Here is a 16,965-nt window from a genome sequence, read left to right as displayed (position 1 = left end):
TGTTTTGATTGGGAATTTCAGTCTTTTAGCAGTCCAGTTTCTACTAGTACTTTCCGCACTTTTAGATGTCAACATTTTGTTTTGGCGTACATGGCTGAGGACACATTTCTTCAACCAGAAACAAAGGGAAAATCCCCCTTTTGTGGGCGTCTTTCTCCCAGCTCAATGTCACCTTGTGCTGCACGTTCTCCTCCGCTCTGAAAGGGGGCGCTGTGCTGCAGGCGGGCAGAAGAACCGCAGTGTGGGGGTTTTTGTTCACAGAGCTCCTCGGTGCGCTGTCCACTTCAGCACCACAAGCCGAGCGGAGGCAGCGGGCTAGCTAACGCAGAAGAGGGACTGAAGACGGCTCGCCGTCAGAACCAGCGCCGACCCAAGTCCCGAATACAGAAATTACTGAAAAAGAAACACCGATATCTACCAGAAACGCCGACCTCAACGAGGCATAAGAGCGGAGGAAAGGTAAGAGTTTTCGAAGAAGCTCAAATAGGATCAAGTTGGATCATGATAACGGGCATCCCTTAGGAAAAACACGCTCCCCTCCCCTTCCTTGTTCATAAATACTGCATGTCCGAATTAAGGCGGTGTTTACGTTCAGTTTGAGCCAGATATATTCATCCTATGGTTTGTTTTGTAGAGACAAAGAGGGGCGCTTTGGTGACACAAGGCGGGTACTAGACCGTGGTTTAGCCCGGCTATTTCTCCTCGCTTTGCAGATGCTGAGCTTTTATTATTGGTCGGTTCCCGTCTCTTGCTTCACTGTGGCCAGCTGCCTTGTTTTTGTGTTTTTAATGTGCCTCTGTCTTCGCCGCGGGACACTTAATATCTCCGTGGCTATTTTTTATGCGAATTAAGGGTAGTATTGTTTATTTGAACCACTTTCTATGCATTTGTGGAACTAACCAGCAGTCCTGACTGCTTTGCTGATACCTTTTTCCAAATAAGTGGATGGTGTTGTTTTCATATGTAAAACAAGGTGCACGCTCTTTTATATCGGACACTTTGCCAGTGATGGTGAATCATGTGTGAGAGGAATCTGGTTCTGTATTGGTTTTGTCAGTAAAGTGAATGGGCTGTATTAAATAGCAGGAAACTCCATGTGTTTACAATCATTCTCCCAAAATTAGACTAGATTAACAATCATTTAACGAATACCATTCAAGCCCATTATTTTGGTCATGCAGATAACTGCATGGGGGAAGTGTTGATTAAAGGATATTGTTATATTAATAGAAGAAGAAAAAAAACTATGACCATGACCATAGATCTTTTAGATTAACAGTAAATGTAACATATTGGTTGTGATGGTTCCTGCACCTCTTCAAAAAGGGATGTTAAGTTCCACTGTATAAAGTAACAAATAACAAGACAGCTCTGCCAGCAGGAGCTGGAATTGTATTTGGATATTATAGTGGTAATGTGGCATAATGCATCGGAAATCCCTGCAGCGATGGCAAAGAGACAGATGCACTGTTGCTGTGCCCGTTTCCCTTATCCACGGATTATTACACTGGGAAGTGATTCGTCAGTAAATCCTTTAGTTGACTGACCATGTATAAATCAGTCACTATTATCATAAATTGTCAGATGTTTTTGTTCAAGACTTGTTCCATAAAGGTGAGGACTTGCCGGTTTTTCTGATTTGTGTCATCGTCATCTCAGTGTTTTCAGATTTTTTTTGTCTGTGGCACAAAAAAAAGCTATCTGAGGCAACGGATTCTTAAAAATACTCCGGACACTTTCCTGTGCCTTCTGACAGCTTATAAACAAATTAATAACTGCGAGAATAATCATTCGCTGCCGCCCTAATTCACAGTGCATCGTGCTGCTGCACATTACGTTGCGATGTGGCATATTATTGTTTAGCCTAATCTTTATGAACATCCCATAGTTCAGTAATCTTTGCCCAGTTTGCTGCTCGGCTGAAAAGGGAAAGTCAGCAGGAGCTGTGTGAGTGGCAGCGCTGACCTGATACTCAGCACTACTGTGCTGGCCCAGCCAAACCAAAGTATCGAGTGCATATTTGAAAGCAGCCTTCCATTTTGTCACAGCCCTGCCATTGGCGAGATGGGCTGAGGTGAGGTAAGAGGCTGATAGAGGGATTAGCTTGCATTAGGATGTGGTTGCTGATAGAGGTACGAGAGAAATGCCAGTCACGCTCGCTCTATCTTCCTCGGCTGTCTATCTCCCAGACGCTCCTTTTCCTCAAAGCGTCTTCCGTTTTGCCTGCTCTACATGCACGTTGTTCCAAGATGAGCCGTGATAACCCTCCTCCCAAATCACACCACCAACATCCCAGCGGTTCTCCTCTCTGTTCCTCCTCGCCACATGCAGCCACCGCCGGCGGACACCTCCCTGTGCCCTTCTCCTCTCTCGTCCCGCCGGCAGACACACAAACACAGTGCTCCTCCTCCTGCCCTAATTCCTCTTTCTTCAGCTCTCCTGAAGGGCGAAGCCCTGAGGATGGGAGGGAGCAGAGAGAGAGGAGGGGGGCAGCTGAGCCGGCAGCAGAGCAAGGATCTAAGGGTGGTTGCCAAGTGTAAAAGCAGAAACACCACACATCGTCTCACGATGTTGTCTGATAATGTGTTTATTTTTAAAGAGATGCTGCGGTTTTAGAGCGCAGCAGGCGTGTCTGTGCATATTCAGAGAAAGCTGTGCCGTTTAGCATTTATTTAAAAAGAAACAGGAATATCTGCCTGAAACATTACTTTCTGATTGTCATTGAAACAGCACTTCAGCTGGCAGGTCTTGTCTGGTCAGTTTGTTTATGTCTCAAATCTGGATTATTTGTAGCTAGTCCAATATACCTGCTGCATCACGTGCACATGGTGGATTAAAAGCCTTTTTTAAGCAGTTTGTCTCATGACATTTCAATACTCCCAAAAGATTTAAAAGTGATAAATTCAATAACAGAATCTCTACGTAGACAAGTGAGATTTCTGTTTTTTTCCCCCACCACTCACACCACTCTGCTTTCCTCATTAATTGGTCATATTGTGTTCATGAATGACACATTAATGACTAGCTGTAAATTATATTGAACAGTTGGGTGACCAAAGCAAAAATATATATATATATATATATTAGTGGCGACAAATTGAATTCCCGCTGGTTTTTCTCTTTAGTGTAATTACAAGGATGCACAAACCTAATGAAACTACTCCACACAGCTCTGAAATTTGCACTATACTGCATAATATTAGACATTAAACTGGTTAGAGGAGGTTTTTTTTTTAACAACAGAAACAAATCTGCATTGTCAGATCTTTCATTAGTTTCTCACATCCGCACTTTTATACCTTTCCCCCAGAGGTACAAAACCCAGTTTCCATTCAGTGTAAAAACAAATTCCAGATACTTCAGTGGTATCAGTCTTTGAATATTTCTCAAAATTAGTTTTCTTTCTGTGCTTCATTGCTCAGCTGCAGTGGAGGAGTAACCTACAACTGCTGAATTCCAGATAAGCATGGGATTAACTTTGAAACAATTTTTTGTATAAAGAAGGAAGCACATTACAAACTCGCATCTCATAGTGGTTAGTATGACTTACAGAAATTAAATGTAGATCTGTTCATTAATAACAATGAGACCAAAGCAAACATCACAGGTTGAAAACAATCACTGCTATTTAGTGAGTTGTGAATGATTATTCTGAAGGATTTCAGGCATCTCTGCTTGTGTTGTATTGTTTGTCATCTCAGGAACCTGCAGAAGCACACCTGTAGGCAGGCCGCAGCCCCTTCCTGTCTTCCATTAGGGGTACCTGAGCTCAATCCTCCTCATAAGCAAACCCCCCAACCTACAACTCGACCTGCGTCGCAGCGCTCAGGCAGAAAAAGCAGCCCGCCGCTCTTCTCGTGTTAAAGCACATCCATTTTTAATCTTTCCTCCAAGAGGGCAGCTATGCAAACAACGATACGCACTTCCTGATCTCTGTCTTTTATCTGATTTTTCACAGTGTTTCAGTAAAGCGTATGTGTCATGTGTAGTTTCTTGTGTTTAGTGTGATTCCAATACAACTCTCTGTGGGAGACAGAGTTATTTTCACTCCGTTCTGCTTCCCTGTGAGGTAGCTCGCACATCCACATCAGCTATGGGAGCAGGCTTGTGTAACCATAGAGTATGACTCATTCTGAAATCCAAATCACACTCTGAATGCCCAGGAAGATGGTGAAGATGCCAAGATTAACTATAGTAAAACTGTTCTCCTATCACCACCGTTTGGGTCAGGATTATTATGCAGCCTATTGCACGCACTGTTTCTGGAGGGTATTTTAGACAAATGTTAGGAAGGTTACTTTTGAATTTTAAAAAGTTAAAGATGACTACAAAGGCAAAACTCTGGAGAAGTTGATCTTTCTTTTTCATCATGCAACAAAGACTTAAAGCTGTAATTTTTTCATTCATTTTGAACCGTTGTTTTAACATGAACAAGAACAAAGGAAATGATTTTCAGCACTATGTTCCAAACTGGGATGGGTCGTGGCTCACCTCTTACTGTGATCAGTTTTCTCAGTGAACACAGTCCACCGCTGCAAGCAGAAATGTTACCTGAAATTGTGTTGCACGAGGAGGAATCCCCAGCTCGGAACACAAACTCATCTCTGATGAACAGAAAGACAGTGGAGACGTCTTCTGTAGTCAGATGAGTCCATGTTTCCGCTACTTTTTTGGGATAAACTGACATCGTTGTCTATGAATTGGCGTATATTGGAATTTTGGAGAGACATGTGCCACCATTGATGCGACGTCTTTCCCCAGGAGCTGGAAAGTCCTCTACAAAAACACAAATTTCCAAGCCACCTACACACCGGCACACTTTTGCACACCGGCCCAGAAAGCTAGTTTCTCCACACAAACAAACTGTTGGAGATGCTGTGGTTGTGATCGTGCAGATCATTACCACATTTTTGGGACTGTCCCTCCATGGCTCCCTTCTGGCAAGGTGTCCATGGTGACCTGCAGGAGGCGCTACGCATGGAAATCAACCTGGACTTTAAAACCATGTACTTATGTGATCTTGAGGAACTGGACTGTGGTAAAGTGGTGAAATACCTGCTGACGGTTTTGCTGGTGGCGGCTAAGAAGGCCATAACAAGAAAATGGCTTCAGAGAGACCCACCTAGTCTGGATGAATGGCTAGATGTGGTGTATGAAGTGTTTAAAATGGAAAGGATTACCTATGCAATGAAAAACCAACAAGATAAGTTTAATGATGACTGGATGATTTGGCTGTACTTTGTGGTACATAAGAGACCAGATTTTCTGTAAAGATTTTGGTTAAAGATTGCTTTTGCTTTTCCTCCTCAGAATGAAAATATTTAGTTTTATAGAACTCCCATGGTTCCTTTTTGTTATGTTATTCTTGTGTGTACAATATGCTTTCTTAAAAAAGAAATATCAATAAAATTTTAATTACAAAAAAAAGAATCCCACCTTAATTTGATCAGCAGTTTAGAAGCAGTGTAGGAGAATCTATCCCAAACAAGACTCATGATTAGAGTGTATACTGCCAAATACACAGAGCCTGTTTACATCTAGATACAACTCCTTGTAAGACATCATACCTTTGGTGTTTATGCATTCAAATTTGGCCTTCTGTAAACATCGCGAGTCATTGGTTGACATCATTCCCTCTCACGTCCTCCTTGAGATCCCCCCTTGACATTTAGAGGTGGTTTGGATTTAAAAGCTGCGCCTCTGGAATGTAACTTCAGGTTTTATTTTGGTTTCTCATCTTTGAGAAGCATTTAAACAACTTGGGAAGATCAAGAGAATGCCCGCTTCGTCTCCTGATCAAAGGAAGCTGAGCCCCAGATTCTCCCTCATCAAGAAGCAGAAAAACATTAGATAAAATTTAGATCAAGCTATAATCTGAATAATTTAACCGAGCTCATGTTAGTCAAGATGGGGGAAGGTATCTTTCTAATGCACTTTATTCTTTGCTGATTGAAACATATTAAATAAGAGAATGTTTTATTCATTAGTTTCCTCTGATGTATTATTACATAACTGAATATTAGTCAGTGCGTACTGTTGCACAGGAGTGATTTCGATCAGTTGTAGCAACCATGTGTGGCACTGGTGTGTCTGTCAGTGTGTGTGTGATACAACAGTCAGATGAAACGGCGTCATTGAAGTCAAAACAGTCAAGAAAAAGGGCCGGGCTCATTTCGAGTCGGGCCCTTTTGAAGCTTCACGCAGTGAATACTCAAACGGCATGGTCTGACTGCTTGTTAGCCATCTCTGGGCTTTGTATGTGCGCCCGTGTTTGTTGTAGAATAGCCCCAGGGATCCTCTTTCTCTGCAGAGAGGCTTTGAAGTTTCTACTTGGAGGGGAGGTGAAGAGAAAGATGTGGAGGGTGCAACAAAGATTGGTTCTTTAAAATGGTTAAGTTTCATTCCCGCAGTCGGTGTTGGTCAGTGGGCATTTTGCCACGATCGGCGTCGTGCAACAAAGTGTTGATGTGCCAGTGACGTGGGTGCAGAAATCACTGTGGAACTGACAGAGTGAAAGACGGGTGGTGGTCGAACTTACAGGACATCAGTGGGTGCTCCTGATCAGCTGTTGAATAATCGAGCGGATCAGAGTCCAGTTTCATCAGGTGATCCAGGTGTACTTTTCAAGAGCCGTTTGTGTGTTTATGTGAGTGTGTATTGAGATGGGTGTGATAGTGAGAAGAATGGAGAGAGGTGCAGTGACAGCAGCTGCTGGGTCCAGCACACCCGCCACACAAAACCATCTGCTGTGCTGACTCCAAAGAATTAACACCCACACACATACTCGTCCTCCTAAACACGAACCAGATACAGAAACAAGACAATTCATCCATCCATCTATCCAGACATCCCAACATTTATTCAACTGATTTATTTTCTCTATATTTGAGAATTTTGCTGGACAGTTGTGATAATGGATCAATCAAAATGATATTTTCAGTGTCAGTACATGGAGTACCTGCATAAGTGAACTATAGGAAGCTGCTGGAGCTGCTGTCACGTGAGGACTTAAAGTGATAACTCAGTTTCTAAATTATGTAGTAGCCACCAAGGCAGGAGCAACCCAGAAGCTGCGTTTCATTTCACAGTGGACATGAACAGTCCTCCCTACCCTTGGTTTGCTGCTCTGGGAGTAAGGACTCAAAGCAGATACGGTGAAAGAAAGAGCGGCTCCGGCATCCACAAGACAGTCCAGAGTGTTACCGTTGAGCTGGAAGTTAGCTATCACTAAGCAACACTGAAAGAGCAACTTTGGCTTTTGGAAACAACATTTCAGCAACGACATGCCTTAAAATGACCCAACAGAACTTAATATGCGTTATAAAGACAATCAGCAAAGTATTTTGTATGACTGTATCACATGACTTGTCTGGCAGTTTAGATTTGCCCTATAGACAATGCATGATATCAAATAAAAGAGAAAATACATAGAAAATAAAAAAATTGGTCAAAATAAAAAGGTATATCTAACAAAAAATATTTATTATCACTGAGTAAGAATACAATTGAATATAAACCCGGTGACGTGTTTAATATGCTTTTTAAAAAAATAACAAAAAACATACAAAATAAATAACTCTATTACATACTCCCGGATGCAGACCAGTTATTTTCACGGAACAGACTGATAGCGTACGACTGGAGGAGTTACTCATGCATAACTGCACAGCCGTTGCTGTTTATAGTCCCTCTGCTCATTCCCTCTTCTACACATTGTGGCGGGCTTTTGCCATTTGGAGACAGTCACATAAATATGTGGAGCAATCTGAGCTGTGGGGCACTTAGTTGTGTTAGCACTGTTGTTGGTCCTTCAGTTTTGCTCTGTTGTGGAAAAGACTTAAAGTCAAAGTGTACAAACAACTGCTTTGTGGTGGAGTTAAACTAAGTGTTAAGATCATGAAGAGAGTTCGGTGCAGCTGTTATCAGTGATTTCCTTCTGTGCTTCTTTGCTTTTTATGTGGGTTTGGTGCTTCGTTTTTTTTGTTGTGAAGTTGGTTGTTGTCGGCCTCTCCTGGCTCTTGCTTGTTCGAGTCAACTTTCCACCATGGGGGACTGCGCGTCTGTACATCTACGTTGAAAAAAATGGCCGCTCGCAGGAGCTGAGAGCAAAGCAGATGTAGTATCACCTATACTACATTACATTACACATTAAAGTCCGTATTTTTACCAGTAATGCAGCAAAACGAGGTCTCTCTGTGTGTGGTTGAAGCAGAGAGGAGCGCCGCGAGGAACAGATAGTCTATCACAAAAAGTAATTAAGATTTGTTTAAAAAGGTTGCTACATTTTTTTCTGGGTGCAGTTTTATAATAAGGTGGTGAAAGGTTCTAAAAAGAGGTCTAAAAGTCGCTGATCCTTGTTGGGTGACAGTAGCGAGCGTTGCAGTGACAGCGTTTAATTCAGGTGTATGTGCATTAAGCAGGGAGTCGTGGGGGGCTGAATCAAAGCGCTGCACGAAGCTTCACAGCAGTTGATTCCACTACTCTGAATTGTAAAAAAGTAAATTGCGTGTGGTTGGTCTTATATAGTTTAGTGGCTGTCTATATGCTTGGGAAGCCCACCCAAGTATTGAGTTTGTGTGGGAAACCCTGCATATTCACATACTTTCCGCTTCCAACTATTTGAAATCAACATAGCTGAATAGCATGTGCAGGACATTCACGTGGGGACTGATCTGGGTCAGCAGCGTCAACATTTTTTAACCAGCTGCTGTATAAGATGACCACCTAAAAGATCTATTTAGAGTGTTTTTCACCCTTTTATCTTCTGGCAATATACGAAAGGAGCTGGTTGAAGTGGGACACTTAGTTAATGTGTAAAGTTCAGATCCAAAGTAACATTTTAAAGCACAAAGTCCAGGCAGCATAAGTAGACCAAAAATAAACAAAAAGTAGACATGAGTCATTCTTCATTATAAATTATTACAGGGTAATTGCTGTGGGCTGAAATGACCTGCTGTGCTGTTCTTTGTTGCATCAAAGCTGAAGGAGCCTCTGCCTGAACAGTACTTTGTTTAACCTTTATGTAGTGTACAGGATGGGCAGTGTTGTTCATTCCGTTAATCAACTCATTAGCATTATTCTAGTACAATCAAGTAGCTCAATGCACAGAGTCTATTATTTTTTAGCTAAATATATTTTTGTCAAATATATATTTTTTAATGTTCTTGATATCTTGATCTTGATTTTTACCCAACTGCAATAAGTACTAGAACATTACTTAATTGGTATCAGGATTTTACAGTAGATTTAATTAGATTTTTAAAGAAATAAATATTAACTTGTAATTTGTATTGTTTTTTCAAATAAGATTATACTAAAACCTACATTAAGGTTTGGGATTAGAATAATAAAATCATTTCTAACAATGACCATTAAGGTGAAAAAACTAAAACTTCCTTCGTGGTTAAAGCTGACAGCACAGAGTCTGAAACCCCATGTCCACCTGAGGACCAATAAATGAATATTTGTGCATTAACTTAATTTGGCCTGCATACAAAGAAAAAAAGAGTTTTTAGCCTATAGCAGGACAGTATATATTGTTTGGGCTCAGGAGATCAGTACTCACAATTTTTGCAGTATTGTTAAATACAAAGACATTTCAACTGTTCAACCTCTAACATGTAGACAGTGTAGAAATGGATGGCTCAAATATGTTTTAGTGACACAATTTGCTCTATCTAAAAGCCCATAAAAGACAGACCACTTCAATCAGTAACGCCAACCCAAACCACCACAAGTGATTTATAGACGCGCAATAAACGCATCATTGATGATGATGCTTTATTGCACGCGGCCATGCAGGAACTGCAGGTGACTGTTTTTGTTTCTCAGAATTCCTCCGGGGGCTCACTTAATCCAACTGCAGTGGTAGACGTTGTAGATAGAATAAGAGTGGGTGGGAGACTCGATCCTCTCAGCAGTCCTTTTTCAGCTGTCATAATCCTGAGTGGGTGATGTTGTGAAGAGGATCGGGCTAAGATAAGATGATGACTCAGGGAGCGGCTATGACTTGAGGAAATGAGACAGAGGCTCAATAAATGACTTGTTTGGTGAAAAGCTCACCTCTCCCTCTCACACATTGAATAGGCTATTTGCAAGGGGAGACTGATATACCCTATACCCCAGATAATCCTTCACTAGCCCCAGTTTGAGCTGTATGTGGTTTATTTGAATCGCGTTCAGTCTTAGTTGCATTTATTGGGATCTCGCATGAGCCTTTGAACGAACACATTGCTTCAGTGCTTCGGAGAAACTGAATTTTGGGTGTTTGTAACGAGTGACAAACAGCTGGAGATGACAAAATGTCATCGGTGCTGAGCTGAACTGAGCTGAGCTGAGCTGAGCTGCGCTGCGCTGCGTGGCAGCATCTTTTTATTTATCCCAGAGAGACTGGAAAAAAGGCCAAGGACTCAGAGGAATAAAAGCAGGAAAAGGTGATGCTGCGAGCAAAAACTCTGCTGAAAAGATGAATGTCGGTTTGACCTTCTCCATCTTTTCTTTGCAGAGCATACTGGGAATTTATATCAGCTCTCCCTGCTGCAGTCGTCACGCAGCTTTCTGCTATTTACAGCAGGCCAGAGCTGAATTAACAGCTTGTTCCCTTTATCCTCAGCTCAGAGCTGGCGCACACTGGTGTGTGCATGTAGCAGATTGACCTGGGTGTAAAGCCTATACCTGTGCGTGGTTTTGAGTTACGCTGCTTTTTGTATGTTGCGGTCAGAATTATGTGTTGACAGCAGCTCGTCGGCTCAATCTTTCCTGCCATACAGCTGTTGTGGGGGAGGGGTGAGCCAGCCATTCAGTCTCTTTGTGGTTATTACAGATTGTTTGTATTTCGTATCTTTTCCTCATGCGTGGTGTGTGTGAGACCGAGTGATCATCCATAGTCAGACCATGAGCAAGTGGCTCTTGTAAATAATAAATAACCCATTTAACAGAAAAGCCCCGAGTACTCGCTGAGTTTTAATATATTCATTGATTGCTGTGTAACATGGATTAATGGCCTCTTAACACCACCAGGACCCTATTTATTTGAATACAAAGACTGGTTTAGGAATAATAAGGATGTTGGAACAAACAAATACATCTGCACATATGTGAGAGTTAGTAACAGTCGTCATGGCAGCCAAGTGAGCATGTGATATGAACTGGATTTTAAATCAATTTCAATTTATGCTAAATTCGTAACAGCGGTACTTGTTTGTCTTAAAAAAGAATATTTAAAAACACACGAAAAGACTGGAGGAGCAAAGACAAACCTACAGGAAACACAGGGTGGTGCTGAGGTGCAGTGGCATGCAAACGTTTGGGTACCCCATCTTTAAAGGCTGTTGCAAATAATGAGGAGAGGAACTCTTTTGCAAACATTTCAGGCAGGATTAGTTTTTTTGTTTTTGATTTGTATTGCCTCTGTGACCCTGAATTGGATTGATCAGGTATGGAAAATGGATGATTGGAGGTTTTTGTATTCCACAAGGAAGAGAAAACAAGGCCATGCAAAAGTTTTGGCTTTTCAGATACCTTAGCTCTCAGACTTTATTAGGAAAGGCCACGTGCCTCCATACCGAAGCTTTTCTCCTCTGATCAGCAGCTGCCTTGTTCTCTACAAATAACAATATTTGATGTCTACAGAGCAGGAGAATTGTATTGGTGGATAGCATAATGTTGTAAGGAAATGCCTCAAGATCCTGTCTGAATCTTTTTGTTGAGCAAATAGAACAGCAAACATCCCTTGTTCCTCCTGTGCACTTTTAGAGTTGGTGAAAGTCGAAGCTAAAAGCTCAACATGGCTGCACCCCTCAAACGGCAGGGCCGCCTGCACCCCTCAACTGCTTGTATGTTGTGATACCTTCTTCTGAGAGAGAAGGTTTACAAATAATGGCCTTGGACAGTGGATTGTGAATTATTTAGGTGGTCCATGAGGCAGTGTCTGCCAGACAAAGTCCCAGACTGTGAATTCAAACCTGATATTGGGCTGACATGCAAGGAGGGAGAGCAGCGACATGGCAGCCCCCATTGAGCCCTTTATCTGCTGCTCAACACACCCTCTGAGTGGAAGATCCAAAACCCGTTTCTGAGCTTAGATCGGATCAGAGCGAGGTAACATACACTCTTTTATTTCTGAACAAAGTAAAGCACGTATGAGCGTTTCTTTTCCCTGCCGAGTGGTGCATTAGGCGTTTTGAAGCAACATATTACTGCTGGCAACAGAGGGCATCCTCTTAACATCTCGTACTGTCACCTCCATTAATGTCTTCAAACCTTTTTCACCACTTTGATCGAGCAACCACAAGCAATTTCTCAGAGTAATTGTTTGCAGTTCACAGTATGAAAGCCTAGGCAGACAAGAGGCCCCTTCATCGGGGCTGCTAAATGGAAAATTGACGCATCCATTTGCTGAGATTCTGACTTGTTTACCAAGCGCCAGATAGGCTACACGTAATGTACAATTTTATGCGATATTGTCTGAAGTACATTGTGCAGTTTATTACTTTTTGCTCTACACTGTATTACTTTTGTATGCAAACATATGTTCAGTGCATTGCTACTTCATGTTTAAGATAAAACAGAAAAACAATATATGCCAGCTTATGAAGTAGATTATATAATTTTAGAAAATATCAGAATCTTGTCACGATTCTTTTTTAATTCTTTGGATTATCTCTCCTGGCTTAAAAGCTGCTGAAGGCCTAGCAAAATTATTCAAATTAAAAACAGATATCGATTTTTCTTCAGCCTTTTTTTTTTAAATTATTATTGTAGCTCTCTAACAGTTGGGATTTTTCTGCAAAGTTTGGTCAATTTTCTCCTGAGAAGATAAATTGGCTGCTTTCCAACTTTTTCCTCAGTATTTAAATATGTGTTTGCTGTCCTACGGTAGGACATGTTTTTGACTACAGCAGCAAACTGCTTGTTTCATGTTGTACAAACCTGTGTTCAACGTGGGCAGGTGCTGCTCAGAGTGGAGCCTCTGTTGGTGGATCATTATCCCGTTGTTGCTCTTTGTTTCCCGGCTGCTCATGAATATAGGAGGTAATTGTGTTGTTTCGGCTCAGTGCTCGCAGAGGAGCTCTGTCAGCTTTAGAATAAGTGAGAGAAATAAAAACATTTTATACATCATACGCACAACTGAAAAGCCACATTGAAATCATAAGAGAAGATTGGAACAAAATTGGAAGAGAATTTAATATTCTCCGGCATTTAATATTCCCACCTGCTCAAAGTATTTATTGATGCATATTGGTATAGTTTAGCCTCTTCCACTGTGTTCCAGCTCCTTGCTGCCATCCTGGTCGATATCTGGTTTTATTGTCGTTTTCTGATCACCATTCGAACAATACATTCTTTGATTAAAAGGATATTGATAAGAGGAGAATTGTGTACAATAGCGACTCCTTTTTAGCGATTTCTGGATCATCCCTTTATGAGTTATGAGTTTAAGTTCTATTGCGTTGTACAAATCATTGCATTGTACAGATTAAAGAAAAAGGCACAATCTACATACATTAGGCTCAAGAGGGTACAAGGAGGCAAATGAAAAGAGTCTTAATGAGCTAGCCTTCTGAAAACAATAACACAAAGAGAGTGGAGCTCAAGAAAGAAAGACAGAAACACACATACTCGGAGCTCTGCGAGGCCACACACCAGCACCCGGCTGCAGCAATTTACATGGCAGAGAGCCAGAGATTTATGCACCCTGGTTGACAGCTTCTTGCAACGTGAATATCTTGGTTTTATTTCTCTCTGTGGAGCTTTGCTGGTAGGATAAATGAGTTTGTTTGTTGAAGGCTGGCGCAAAGGTATGAGGCGAGAGGATGCGGAGGCACTGAGGCTGGTGCGTCGCCCTTATGAGGTGAAGGGAGCCATGATATGGCAGGAGCTGCAGCAAAGAAGATGGGGATAAAGCAGGGCATTCTATCGTTGCTGTTGCGTTTGAGTTAGTCGCTCTTTCCCACAGGGGCTCTCTTATATCAAGAAATCTGATAAAACGGACACACTTTTCTGTTTGAGGGCTCCCAGTAGCTATAAAAGGATTTCTGTTGGCTCAATAAATGAACAAGTGTTATAATAAAGACTGACTTTCTCAGGAATAGGAGGTTACAGGCTGTATTGCCTTCTTACATCAGCGGTTTAGACTTTTCAGTCTTTGGATTCCTTGCAGTGCTTTTAGTTGTTCATTAATGTTTCGTAGCAGGGAGAACGTGAGGCTGGCCTCATCAGCGAAAACTCAAGAGTCAAAGGAGTCGAGAGGAGAATCAAAAAGAAATTTAAATGTTTGTGTTAGAGAGACATTTTTTCAAAACTAATCATTTCTTTAATTGGTTTTGTGTCCAGATTTATCAAACTGAAGAACAAGTGAAGCATAGATACATTTTAGCTGAAGATCTGTCAAAGTATGAATAAAATGCAGCGTCATTAGTTCCAGCAGAAATAAATGAATGTCATTAACCCACATGATGCGTCACTTTTCACTTTTTTAGGAGTTGATTAAAACAGACCAAACAAACAAAAAACATATTTCTCTTCCAGTTCATCGCATATGGAGGCTTGATCACAACTTTTTAGCGTATAGGGAGCATATTTTTTAACATGCAAGATGGTCAGACAGACTAAAGCTGAAGTGAATATAAAATACAATTTTAGTCGGTGCCAAATAAATAAGTGGTGGTTAGTACTGTCGCCTCACAGCCAGAGGGTTCCTGCTTCGAATCCTTTCTGTGTGGATGCTTGCATGTTCTCCCTGTGTATGCCTTGGTTCTCTGCCGGTACTCCGGCTTCCTCCCACCGCCCAAAAAACATCCATGTTAGGTTAATTGGTGACTCTGAAATTGACCAGAGGAGTGAGTGTGAGTATACATGGCTGTCTCGTTTGTCTCTGTGTGGCCCTGTGATGGACTGGCGACCTATACAGGGTGTACCCCACCTGTCGCCCAACGACCGCTGGGACAGGCTCCAATGAAAGTAGTGGCAGGTACATTAAAGCAGTCATGTTAAGTACTTTGTTGCATACCTCTTACACGCAATGACTGATTGAACTTGGCGATGGATGACATCACCAGGTGCTGGGTAACTTCTCTGGTGCTGCTCTGCCAAACCTCTACTGCAGCTCCTGCTTGTTTCCCTTTAAGTTTCTTCTTCAGCATATAGAAGGCATGCTCAGTTGAATTTGAATTAGGTGACTGACTTGGCCATTTGAGAGTTTTCCATATTTTAGCTTAGACGAACTCTGCTGCTGCCTTAGCAGGATGTTTGGGATTATTGTCTTGTTGCAGGATGAAGCGCCATCCAAGGCGTTTGGAGGTATTTGCTGGAACTTGAGCGGATCAGATGTTTCTATCCAGCTCAGAATTAATTGTGCAGCTGCCAGCAGTCAGCAGTTCCATCATCGATGAAGATAAGTGTGCCAGTACCTGCAGCAGCCGTACATGCCCATGCCACAACACCCCCATCACCATGTTTAACAGAGGACCTGCTATGCTTTCCTTCTAAGGCAGTTCCCTTTGGTCTCCATACTTTGTTGATGCAGGTTCATCTTGGTCTCATCTGTTCAGAACACCTTTTCCTTTTCTCTGCAGGCTCCTTTAAGGACTTTTCAGCAAACTGTAATCTGTCCATCCTGTTTTTGTGGCTTACTGCTGGTTAGCATCTTGTAGTGTAGCCTCTATTTCTGTTCATGAAGTTTTCTCATGGATAGTACACCTGCCTCCTGAAGACTTTGTGATCTGTTGGACAGTCCTTTGAGGATTTTTCTTTCCCATAGTGAGGATTCATCTGTCGTCAGCAGTGGAGGTCTTCCTAAGCCGATTCATGTTGCTCAATGGCAACTAGAGACTCTAAATTGTAAAAGCAAGCCAAAGTATTGTATCCTTGCACTAATGTAGCACTGAAACACACCTGAGTTATCACGAACACCTGGAACACCCTCGTACACCTGGAACCAAACATTACGGTGGCCTGAAATGAGAGGGACTGTGTATAAAAAGTGTTGTAATTTCAGTAGAACTGAAGTGTATGAAAATTACTTTAAATTCAAGTCGGAAATGAGCACTTTAATCATGTCTGAATTGTTTGATTTAGAATTTTACACTGAGGAGCAGAGGATGAACTCAAAGAAAGATGTGACCCGGTCCCAAACATTATGGAGGGCTCTGTAAATCAGGGGACTTTTATTCCCCAGTAAACTGGATCAGCTCTGCCATTTGACACAGTCCGGCTGGTGCTTTAGCTGCGCCTGACTGATTCAGATAACCCTGACCCTTTTTTTGAATATATTATGTGGGAATGAAAGAAATATAAGGAATAAATGTGGCGATAGACAATGAAAGTCTTTCTGAACTAAATAAAACATTATATTCTTAGGTTAAAACATTTTTTTTCATTTATTTTTTTGGATCTTCTTTAGAAGGAATAGAGACCACAGCCAAATCTCACTGACATGACACCTAGGCTCATTCACACAAGTAGAAAATGTGGTGGATTGCAGATGTGTTGCTTTTAAGTCCCTCCCCTGCACCAGAGCTGTGATACGAGTCGGGGTAAGTGGCCCGTTGGTGCCATTCTTGGCCCACTTACATTCCAACACCACACCAATCTGCAGCCTTGCAATTTCTCTTTCGTCAAATTCAGCAAAAAGAAAATACCCACCTGTCGTTCTTGAGTTGTGTCTCAGATTTGTAGAAACAGGGGTGGGGGGGCATTAAGAGGTTTTTCAAGCTCTGTTCAGGAAGGTCTTTAATTTTCTTGTCTCGTATCCTTCCTCTTCTTCACATCAGACTCTCATCTGTATTCTCATCCTCTGTCCTCCAATAACATTGATTAACCCTACAGTATAGAGCAGATATTTTGCTCAGGTTTTTAAGGACTCAGCTGTCAGGGGAAATTTCATGGCCAATGCCTTTTCCATTAGGGAGAAATAGGAGCATCCACCTCACCAGAGGCATGCGTCTGAAAGTTGTGGACCATGAA

General features: G+C 41.9%; 1 protein-coding gene across 1 annotated transcript in view; it reads left to right on the top strand.

The window, feature by feature from the left end:
- Positions 1–295: 295 nt before the first annotated feature.
- Positions 296–16,965, top strand: part of srrm3 (serine/arginine repetitive matrix 3) — a 73,712-nt gene continuing 57,042 nt past the window's right edge. Inside the window, exon 1 of the mRNA XM_075486412.1 lies at positions 296–459. The gene's annotated coding sequence lies outside the window, so the exon portion shown is untranslated. The remainder of the gene's footprint in view (positions 460–16,965) is intronic.

The sequence above is a fragment of the Odontesthes bonariensis genome, chromosome 16 (assembly GCF_027942865.1).
Source record: "Odontesthes bonariensis isolate fOdoBon6 chromosome 16, fOdoBon6.hap1, whole genome shotgun sequence".
Classification (NCBI taxonomy): domain Eukaryota; kingdom Metazoa; phylum Chordata; class Actinopteri; order Atheriniformes; family Atherinopsidae; genus Odontesthes; species Odontesthes bonariensis.
This window is presented reverse-complemented; position numbering and strand designations above follow the sequence as displayed.